The 12,624-nt window shown below is 29.4% G+C and overlaps 1 protein-coding gene across 4 annotated transcripts in view; it reads right to left on the minus strand.

The window, feature by feature from the left end:
* The window catches only part of Fhos (Formin homology 2 domain containing), a 164,782-nt gene that overhangs the window by 99,348 nt on the left and 52,810 nt on the right, over positions 1 to 12,624 (minus strand). The window lies entirely within an intron of this gene.

Here is a 12,624-nt window from a genome sequence, read left to right on the forward strand (position 1 = left end):
CCCTTTGTTCCTATTTCACAGCTTCTTGCGCGATAAAGAACACGCTCTCCAGAGCTACCGCACCTCGGCCCCGGACCTCTTTTCTCCGCTGTATCTCTTACTTCATCTCGTATATACTATGACGAGACTACTCGTTCATCTCTGGTTTCTCCCGCATGCGTTTTAGTTTACTTCAGATTATACCCGCTATTTGTAAATCATCGCGCTTACTCAAAACCCGAAGCATTTGGTTATTCTGTATGGTTTCGTAAGCTCCGGTTTCGCATCGGTGGCTACAGTTGCATAATCCTCTGAATGATAACGGAAAGTGCACATGCATCTCATGCTACTAATATAACTGATAATCTTTCAATTTACAAAAGATCTTAAAAACAGAAACGAATGTGTAATTGACGGCAGATAGAAAATTGAATTATTTCTAAATAAATTCTATCTCACTAGATTAATTGAAGAATTTCATATAATAAATTTAATAAAAAGCGCGGTTTTGTACAGTATCAACGTCTGTCGATATAAATCAAAATCACATTTTACTAATCAGAAATGTCAGTTTTTTATAATTTATTGGAACTGCTTAAAGATCAATTATTTTAAAACAGTAAAAAAAAATTAGCAACGAAAAAAAGCGATGTAAAGCAAAAGTTACTTCCAGGAAAACTGTTTTTGACACTACTTTCTGAACAGATGTCGGCATGTGAGATGTTTATATAGCTGCACCAGATCGACCAACCAAAGCGCCAAATTTTTCAAGAGTCAGTGTCCTTGAGATCCGGACGATTCTTTATAGACTTTTCAAGGATACAAAGTTCATAGACTTGCACAATTCTATAAGATAAATCAATGTCTTTATATCAATCGTACTAGGTTTGTCAATCAAATTGAATATATTACAATACTATCTATTAATTTAAAAAATGTTAATAAGAACAAAATACATATTTACGTCCTCACACTATAATCTAAAATTTATATTCAAATTTTTATAATGTAAATTTTATTTTATAAAATAATACATTTTAAGATTTGTAATAATTAATATAAATTTGCATTGATGTTATATACTGGTGATGATTTAATATAATAATTTCATCATTTATTCAACATAATTAAAAATAATTATTAATCTTTTCTCAACACTTCCTAGCAATTACACCTATACGGAAATTACTGTTTCAATTAATAAAGCAATTAATAGTTACATCGCTAAAACGTCAAAACCATACAAACCAATTGCTGATGAAATTGTTACGAAACGCTACGTTAATCACTGTGGTCTGTTAAAGTTTCGTGAGAACAAGGAACAAACGGCTTACCTAAGTTGAGATGATTGAACCATTCTGCAAATCAGAGGAACTACTTCATGTTGGAATCGTGGAGAAAGAGAAACAGAAAGAAAGAAAGAGAAAGAGAGAGAGAAAGAGAGAGAGAAAAAGTAAATTAACGTGTGTTGTATTTACATGTGCGAAATAATTTTCCTCCACTTTTATTCCAGTGGTTTCTCAATTATAATTGTGGGTAGTATGCAACAAAAATTACTATTGTCATCTTATAAAGATTTATAAATTTTTCGAAATAATCTACAAAAAAATGCATATATTTATACATAAAGAATACGTTTATCCTTTCGATTCTAAATTCAATTAAAGATAATATTTTAAATTTTTGAAAGACATTTTTCTAATTTTTTATAATTATTATTATTAAAATTATAAATCAAATTTTAACATTACAATAGAATATATGTATACATATAAAAGAAATTGTGTTCTAATAAAATAATATAACTAATAAATAAAAAAGTAATGTATTAGAGTAGCTAACAGGAATTAAAGAATAATTTTCTAACCAACACGGAAACATAACTAGTAATTTTAAAATACTGTTTTACAAAATTTGAAATTATTTTCTATTTCTGATACGTTTCATACACTTTTTAATCTTGTTTCCAACAGTAGAAATAATAGCTAAGAACGTTTCCGCATATTTAATGTTAATAGACCATTATTCACAATCGATTCTTTAAGGCCGTTTTAAGTTATTTTAAGATGTTATAAAATAATCAAAGAGCTGTATTAGCATCTTACAACATTACTTAAAACAATCTTAAACTATGAACGGACTATGAATAACGGCCTTAATTAAGTTTCTTGAGTATTGAAATTAATTAAACTTCGTGAAAATAACACTGATTCATGAAACACGTCGTCGCGTCACTCGTCACGCTTGAAATCATTTCGACATTTCCCGCAAAAGTATAAAAGCACTTATTTCACATTTGCAAAAGACTTATAATTCGTATTAATGAAATAAACAAGTTTATCGAATTTTACCACGTGTTATATAGCTTTTTATTGGAAATGATTATGCCGTAACTGTTAAATATTCTCGAAATATAAGAATTATTTTCCAAATAATTACAAATAAAATTGTAAAATATTATAAAAATCATCTATTAGTTTCTGTAATTAATTTCTATAATTTATATCTAAATTTAAAGCTCATTTTTAACATTTCAATTAATCTTTTTCTGCTTTTACTAACGATTGTTTTTGTTTTAAATATGCTAGTAATAAAAATATGATAAAAATAAAAATAAAAATATTGATTTTATTTTATATTAACAGTTGTTTTTTCTATGTGCAATAATATTCAATTTAAACATTTTCATAAAATAAACATCCATGTTTCCTTGGAAAATGCAGCTATTAGTCCGCGAATTGATGGTTCCAAGCATTTCCTCCGGCACAAAATCTTTGTAAATCACTGTAGCAGAAAAATGCACCTCTTCTCGAAGATAAATATCTCGACCTAAATTTCGAGCTAGAATTAATAGTTCACAATAAACAAAATACGAAATAATAATATGACTACTTATTTACATCAGCAATCTCGAAGTTTCTATCTTCAACTCTAATATTCAAGTTATAAAATTTCGTTATTAAAAAATTAATATTTCTTGTAATGGAAATTATTAATGACAATTGTAATTACAAAATATACACACAAAAAATATATCATTACAGTTTAATTTCTTAATAACTTAATCCATTTTCGTTAAAGTAAAAAATGATTTTTGCGCAATCAACTATTATTGTTTAAAGACTTGAAACATAAAATAATTCTTGCACAACCATTAATATTACTATAATTATTTCCAAACTAAGTAATAAATTTCTTCTTAATGATTATATGAATAGGACGTAAAATTACGTTGATATTTTCGAAGCAATTTTCACGGTTGCTTGATTAAAGCATTGAAGCAGAAGATTCTTCGAGATGACTCAATGACCTAATAAAGAGACCTTTGCATCATCCATTTTGCACTCTGAATAACGTGTCGTTTATTGCGCGTCGTGCATTTGCCGTGAGAAAGTCGCGCTTTTTCCGTCGCGCTGGAAAGTAAGATCTCTTGCCCATTTGAATGTAAATCCGGCTCTTGGCCTTGTTCTCTTCGGTGCCATAAAATCGGATCGGTTTCCTCTTGCGTTACGTGTTACACGATCCTATGTATTTTCAGATCATGATATGCTTTTATTTAAACACGATACAGGCAAATTGGAAACAACGCTGATACGAGAATCTGAAAGGCTTCGCTAAACTCTCATGAGAACTTAAGAATCCTACGCTAAACAGCTGTTGATCTTTGAGATTGCACTACTAGGGCTACGTGAGAGAATATCATCCTTTAAGGTAAATGAGATTTATCTCTCTATCTAAATTCTTTCAAACATACACAGTAAAAAAATTTGTGTATTTGTGTTGGAAACGTCTTGTTAACAGTTTGTGTTAAATTTTTTCATATTCAAGTGTTAATTTAACATAATATGATTATGTTATTTAAAGATTTTTTTGTGAAATTGATATTCAATGTTTTTTAGTTAAAATGACATAATTTATAAGTAAATAAATAAGTAACATAAAAATAATGTGTTTTCAAACGTAAATTCTAAGACAAATAAATACAATATTGTAAAATCCATGTTAATTTAACATATCATAAATGTTAATTTTCTGACAAAAAATATGCTTTCAAATATGTTTTTTTTTTTACAAACTGTGTTGATGTTATCTTTCTTTGTATTTATTCTCTTACATAATATTTATGTTATCTTCTAATATATTCATCTTGTGTAAAATTAATTCAAAAATTTGAGTGGACCGTTTGGGACATGCGATTTATGTTAAATTTAACACATTTTTTCTAACTGAGTCACTATCAGAAACAAAAAAATATTTGTTTTAATTGATATGTATATGTACAATATATAATATATCAATAATTATATTACATATGCTCTGAATAATTTAAAATTTAGACTTTTGAAATTAATTTTTTCCGAAAAAAAAAATTAAGTGATATCATCTTTCTTCATGTTTCAAACATCAGCATTAGATATCTCAATAATTTTAATCTTGATTATATAAAAATTTCGATAAAATTTTCCAATTTAAGAACATAAATTTTTAATTCAACAGCGATCTAATTAATTTAAAATAATTTAAGGAAGTGAATTAATTTTTCAAATTTGTTGAAAAAGTGGACTAATAAAGAAAATGGAAAACATTATTAAAAATTATCAAGTCAGTTAATCTGATCAACAGAAATATTGTTAATTAATTTTAATTAGCGTTGTTACTATGCCAAGTTACTATGCGAACACAATGGCAAGTATATTAAGAGCTAAAGTTAGTGATATCTATCGCACAGAATGATGTAACACTTTTTATGCGTTTACGAGTGTAAAAGAAGTTTGCGATTAAATTACATGGACAGCCCATTGCCTCGCGTTAACACAAGCCAACCATGCTACTGAACAAACTAAGCAAGAAATGGCAAAAAGATGTAATTACACGCGTACTACACGCATACAAAAGCGTCTTGCGTGGATATGTAGATAGCGTCTTAATCGTCTTCAATGTGAAAATAAGTACCTACAGATCTTGATACGGGATGACATTGCAGTCAGTATTGCGATTTAACAATTATTTAATAAAAAGATAATTTCACACCAGTAGCGGAAATAATCCCGAAAGTAATTTTGAAATCATATATAGTATTACTGTACCAATAAAAGTGTGAAAAGCTATTAAACATGATGACAATCCATCACATGAATATGCATTTATAACTACGTTTACACGTTTGTAATTAAATATTTAATTATAATTAAATATTTAATAATATATAGGAAAAATATTTTCTTTCTACTCTTTATTATAATTAAGATATTTAAAATTTGATAAAAATTAAATATTATATTAATAAAAACACATAATCTGTTAATTAATCTTAATATCACACTTCTTTTTCACACACAAACATTTATTATCAAAATCTAGAATATTTTTCACAAATTATAATATTATTCAATTTATTACAAATTTAACAAATATGTATATACAAATATTATTATAAAATATAACTATTTTAATATTTTATATAATTTTCGATCTATAATTTATTAAAACTTCTATGTATTTTTAAAGATAACAAATCTTTTTAATATAATACAATATTTCAATACATAATTATAACAGAGCATAATCTGATGAGAATTAAAGAAGTGAACACGACGAGTACTTCAAATAGACGTGTTCCCTTCACCGTCGTTGCTCTAGAATCTCTTCTCAAAGAAGATAGCATCTTGAAACAACGAATTTCCTGCCATCACCTCAACGCATGTACACCCACATGTAAAAATAAACGCGTATGTACATGATAAGGAGTTAGCATTATTTTTTGAAGTACTCAGCCATGGCACACCCAAGCTGTAGCGTTCCAATTTAAAGAAATCGCCATATTATCTCACCTTATCTGGCAAAACAATCTTTCCTCTCATCTTCAGAAGCGCGATACCACCTCTTTTATATCTTCCCATATTTCGCGAACGCACGACGCTGCATATGTGTGCGGATTAATAAATAGAATCGTGCGCTTTCACTGCGATTTGATTGAATCGCGCGTGATCACACCGGAGAACTTCACGGGAGGAAGTTATTAACCGCTGGGTATATTGAGGTGAAACCTACCTTCGTGGGCTCGCACCCGCCGACTCAACGACCTAATTCCGAAAGACAATGCAACAAGACACGTGCACTCGTCGCGTGACCCGACCAACCGATTTTCTTCGTTTTCATTTCCGTCTCTCCCACAGATAAAAAAAATTTATTCGGTGTCTTTCAATGTAGGCGACTTATTTATGCCGGAAGATCACTTTTTCGTTTTCTTTTGTATGCAAACGATTAAATATATTTTGTATAAGTTATTTCAAATCACAAAGCAGTTCTTCTGATTTAATATCTGATTAAATATATTTTTTTCTGATATAATGTTATACAGAAATTTTTTTCTACGTACATTAAAATTCTATGGATAGATTCTCTCCATAGAACACGATGAAGTAGGAAGTAAGTTATTTTTTTCATATTTTATGAAAGCATTAGCGGGGAATATCTTGCGCGCAATGACCAATTAACTTTGTATTATAATTAATTATTTAATGGAAAAAAGTTATTAAAGAACTGAAATGAATCCAAAGAAGAGGAAAGGCAATATTTGCATGTGAAACCTCTTTCATTTGATGATATCATTTTATAACACATGAACATAATACGCAGCATACTATATGTCATGAATAAAGTATACATACATTTTGACAAGCGTTTCTCTGCGAAATGCAAATAAGCTTTTGTATATTCGTCGTGACGTTGAGAGACCGAGGCCAAATTCCAAGTCCAAAATTATCATGACGTTATAACATTGATAAACTATTTCTCTCTCTCTCTCTCTCTCTCTCTCTCTCTGTCGCACTAATTATCTCTTGATGATATTCTATTTAATTATTTAATTATAATGATTATAATTTAACAATCATTCTTGCAAGCTTTATTGTTATTACTAAATTCGTTTATATAATTTTTATCTTATTAACTACAAGTTAAGAACATAAGTAATACTCTTGTGAATGAGTAAATAATGTTAGAAAATTAATATATAATATCTAAATATAAACATTTACTTCATTAAGTTAATTTCTTCATATTAAATAATGAGATGTATCGTAAGGCAAGTTTTTAATATAACTAATATCACTTATTTCAAATAAAGCTGTAATAATAATATATATATATATATATATATATATATATATATATATATATATATATATTAAAAATGCAACAAGTTCATAATAATTAATAAAAGAGTCGAATTATCATACGCATATTCTCATAGGAGCATTTAACCCTTAAACCCTTAGAAGCATATACGGCTCAAGGTAAGCCGTGCCTATAATATCCACATCGTTACAACCGACCTTACGTAATACGTGCGGTTCGACTATTCGCAACGAACCGTTATGGTATGTGGCTAACTATGCGCTAAACTATAGCTACTTTGTGCTGGCACAATAGGGAAATTCCGGAGTGCAAAATACCAGGAGATACGACGAAATGAGAGAACAACGAGAGTCTATGGTTTTAATGAGGCTTGGTTTGCGTTAGATGCACTGAAAATGTATTTTCAAATAAATAAAATTTTTGTTAGAACTGCGAAATTAAAGTCAGCGTTAGATGTTAAGACATCGTTGAATTTACGAGTAAAGTTTCTAATGTAATGGCCCTCTGTAAAACAAAAATTATTTATATTAGCTCCAAATTATACTTTCAATATAGATAGATACACAATTCCATTAAAATTTAATAAAAGGTATTCAACTGCTACTAAAACAAAATCTGCTTTTCTTCCCAAATTTATTATGTCTTGAATATAATCTTTTAACAATGAATAATAAAGTATAAAAGAATGACTTTTATGCATAAACAATGTTTTAAAGTTAAAATTGTAAGATAGACAATTATAAACAATTTTATATAACTATTAAATACTTACCAACTAATTTCAAATAAGTTTTATTTTTAGAAGAAATTCTTTGTTCTTTGTTTGTTTGTTACTTATTTATATGAGTGAATTTTGGCAAAAGTTAAAATTTTAAAGTAATATATAATTTTAAAGTAATATATTCTCAGCTACAAATAAAGCACGCAAAACAATGCATTTCATTAAAAAAATTGAATTCTTACTGAATTATTATATTCCAAGTAAATTAAGAGTCATTGTCCCCCCAATTGTTCCCATGTGATTAAAAATGTAGTCTGAATATAAAAAAACATGTCGCTTTTTCTTCCTTTTTCACTAACTTCTGCAGGCTCTACGGATACTAGGTATATCTCCATATATGATTATAAACGACAACATTGCGAAGCAATCTGGGCTGTGTTTATAATACGCTTGGTATTTCGCTCATTATATTGTATTTGCACGACACACAATGCGGTAATTAGAAGGTGCTCGACACGGTAAAACCGTTATTACGAGAGATACAATTACATCGCGCCTGCTTTGTGTTTCCATTCGGCCAAGAAAATAAGATAAAGTGAGAATCAAAAGATTCACATGGATGTGCACAAAGGTGTCTCGTAACGTAATCGCAAAAAAAATCCAGTACGATAATAGTAAGATGGATAGTATCATAAAATAAAACGACAAATCACTCCGTGATAATAGCAGAACTTGTTTTTTTCATTTAGTATTTCATATTAAAATTCCTACAAGACTGCGTTAATATTTTAATACTATTAAATACCAATATTTATTTATGTTAATTAATTACTGGAATAAAGACATCAATTTATTAGAATAAAATAGAGAAAAAAATCCGTTATATTCTCTAAGAGTGAAAACAGAATTATAATACGTTTGTAATTGTAATAATAAAGACTAATGCAACATATCATGTGAGCTCTTAAGATTGTATAATATCTATAAAAAGTAAAGCCAACTTAAATGGATAAGTATATATGTATACTTTTTATATTCCAATAAATGTTATACAATTAAATATTATCGTAATTAAATAAAATTCTAATTAACCTAGAAAAGTTACATACAGCTTTATTGATATTCGATTTTTAGAAAATAAATTAAAATGATAGACATCTCGTGAAAATATTGAAAGATATTCAATAATTTTATAGAATAAAGAGATGTTTTTAAATGACATAAAAATCAAAATTCGAATTAAATTTTTCTTAAAATAAAATTCAGTTAATATTTGATATTAAAGTATTTTTGTATTGTAAATATTTCAAATGTTGTACGTAAAAAAGATATTTACGGACAAATGTATATTGTCATTATTTTTTAAGAATAATAATATGAAATGGCTTTGAGATTAAATCCAATTAATTGAAATTATTTCTTAAAAATTAATTATATCTTTTATCGAATAGAGTATCATAATTCACTTAATAATACGACAGAGAATCTAACAAGTAAAGAAAGAATTACCTATGTGACTCAAGGGACGTGTGAATATCATTCGTTATTTGAATCTAGTCATTCGTTATTTTCTAATTAGTCGAATATATGAGACATGTCATGAGACAGACGAATCGATCTTTCTGGGGATAAAATGTGTCGTTGAACATGATCTTCGAATCCGCGTAAAGTAAGATTTTACAGTTTGCGTCGCGAGGCCGTATAAATATTTTAGTTCAGGCAAAGCTGTCGAAGATCGTTCGAAGAAGCCATAAATCAGGTGACAAGGCCGCGAAAACAGCTCGCGAGATTGGATTTTGCGAATTCCAAGACGACTTAGTACTGACGCGAGGAGCTTCTCGGTGAAAGAAGTGAAAATTGTGAAATATGACTGTTTATAGATTTGAGATTTAAGGAACGTGGATTAAATATGAATAGTATACTATATATACGTCAAAAGATTGAGAATACAAATTGGAAAGACGGATTTATTGTAAAACATGTATCCATGCTGAAACTCTTTTTAAATTCATTATACCTTAGTAATATATCACTCAACATGATTATAATTTTATTAAAAACAGCAGAAAATATCCGACTTAGAAATTCGATATTTCAGAGTACATATTTACGTATACCAAAACAACCAGATAAAAAAATAATTGTTAAAAAAAATTTGGCCTTTCTATGTATGTATTTTATTCAAAAGAAATCAATTTTTTTAGAGATCACACTATGGTTCCTTCTAGTATTTTCACAATTTTTGTTATATATTCATATCTATGTGTGTAAATGTACCCCTAAGGGAAAGTTCCCTTTCACTATTTCATCATGACTTATACTTAACTCTCCAGTTCGTGTTAAATACTTGAGGAGGAGTGTCCTAGGTTTATGGTTAAAGCCGATCCAATCGCAAGAGTTGGCAAGGTCGCATTCGTCGATATCGCTTGTCAACTGCGGCGATTATCCGCCTCTTATCCGGCGCTCCTCCTTTCTCGCTCGAGCGTTCCGTTTCGAGACGGCAATTACGATCGGACGAGCGAGCGAGCGTATCAAATTCATCATCTCTGCGAACACGCGTGGCTGGCTCTCACAATTTCGTCGCGAAAAACATCCAAAAAGAGCGGGGGGGGGGGGGGTGAGGAAAAGCGATCGACATTCCAGAAAAAATAACGATTGAGCGCCTGAGGCACCGTTAAGATAATAATTACGACTCCCGCGTGGCATGAAACGTACATTCGATCGTATGTTGATTTAAAGATTAATCGCTTTCCCCTCTTTTCAATCTTTCTACTTTTCATAGGTCCACATTTTAATTTGTCCTTTTTTTGGAGTGTTGAATTGAAAGAATTTCTTAAAACACGTCTTTTTCCTTCCTCCCCTCTCTCTCTCTGTCATCTTCTTCGTTTAAAAATTATCTTTTCTCTATCCAATATGAAGTATTGAAACACTGTGTATCTTAATTTTATATTTTTACAGTAATTACAATAATTTTTATTACAATATGCACACAAACATTAATATTTACTGTTTTATTATTTAATGCCTTTTATTGGCATATATAGGTAGATATATTATTGATACTGTGATTATGTAGGTATACATATATTATTAGCCATTATTCTCTCTCTTTTTGATTTTTATTTCTTTCAGATTTTTCTTTAATTTAAATTTCCTTTCTTTAAGCTTCTTTTTATTTTAAAATTATATATTTATATTACGTAGTAAGATCACTTTCTACATTCTTAGAATTAAAAATTGTTTAATTGATAGAAATTAATACTTTACTTTTACAAAGCGCCTGCATTACTAATTACTAAACAGGCGGCACATAATCTTAATGCTTTACATACAATATTTTGCTTTATTCTATATCGTGATACCGAGTATCCTCGGGGTAATTGCGTCCTAAGATTATTAATATACTCATCTGTCTACCCATCTATCTGTTCCTATTCGGGCCTCGGTACCGCGGGCGGTATCAGATGTAGCAAGAAGAAAACGAATCGAATCGCGAATTATGCCAGCCGATCGAATCATCCAAGCGCCCATCACAGCTCCAAGGAGACTTTAACGATCGGCCGATCGCGGATTCTCTCGTCGCCGTTTTGCTTGAGCGAGTGAGTGAGCGAACCGGTATCCTCCTTCCCTCTTTCTTTCTTACTCTATCAGACGGACCTATCGTGTTGGATTATCGATTCGCTCGAGGGTCGTCCTCCAATGAATAAAAGGACGCTCGACGTTCGTCCTTCGCAAGATACTGCAGGCCCTCGTCCTTCGCCATCATTAAACTACGGCTAACGACCCAGTTCCTTTCAGACGCCAGCTGCTACTCGCCCGAGCGGCAATTAGTTCCGGCTCAGTGTATACGGGGTGTGAGAAAGTTATTCACGATCTGACCTGACACCGATGTTACGAAATGAGGATAGGATAAAGGAGATTAATACGTAATTGCAAATCGCATCATGCATTTGATATATTTTTGATATAAGAACTGGTATATTCACATGACTTTATGCAGATGTACATATGGGTATAATACTGCTTTTTTATTTGCATCTTTAAATAAAATTTAAATTTTTCAACAAATTAAATATTTGATATCGTTTTAAAAATATTACACTCGCGTACTAAAGAAAGACGCCAGAAAGAACGAAGAAAAATTATTTAATTATATTTAAAAGAAATTCTTATAAATCAATTTAATTTTTAAGTGAAGGAATTTTTTCCTTTACATTTATATCACCAAGTATAAATTAAATATTCTGTAGAGTTCAATATTCTCTATCCATCGTTTCCATAACGACTCCTCATCACGCGATCGATAAGATTTAATTAAATCGGATTTAAATTGAAATTGATTTCAAGATTTGGGGACAGCTTGCGTTTAATTCTGCCGATTACCCAATAATAAGGTTACTTGATTTTAACTATCCAGAATTTCGAAAATTATTGTTAAATATATAATTTTTATGTCAACAAGAAATTCAATTCACAAAATACGTTATCTATGAAATTACGAATTATCATATTTTCTCGATTTTTTAACGAGATATTTATAAAATAAAAGATCTCCTGGGAAACAATTTCATTTATTTACATGGAACGAATCTTTAATTTTGATAAATCAAGAATGACCTTAAGAATCTCTACTATCTCTTTAAATGATTCCTAAGGTGATCGTCTTGAATACGTAATATGTTAAGCAATAAAATTCCTCCAGCATAAACATCAATAAAAATAAAAATATATTAATATAAAATATATTCTTATAATTTTGTTAATTGATATTAATAAAATTAAAA

The sequence above is a fragment of the Acromyrmex echinatior genome, chromosome 3 (genome assembly GCF_024713525.1).
Source record: "Acromyrmex echinatior isolate Ae372 chromosome 3, ASM2471352v2, whole genome shotgun sequence".
Taxonomy (NCBI): domain Eukaryota; kingdom Metazoa; phylum Arthropoda; class Insecta; order Hymenoptera; family Formicidae; genus Acromyrmex; species Acromyrmex echinatior.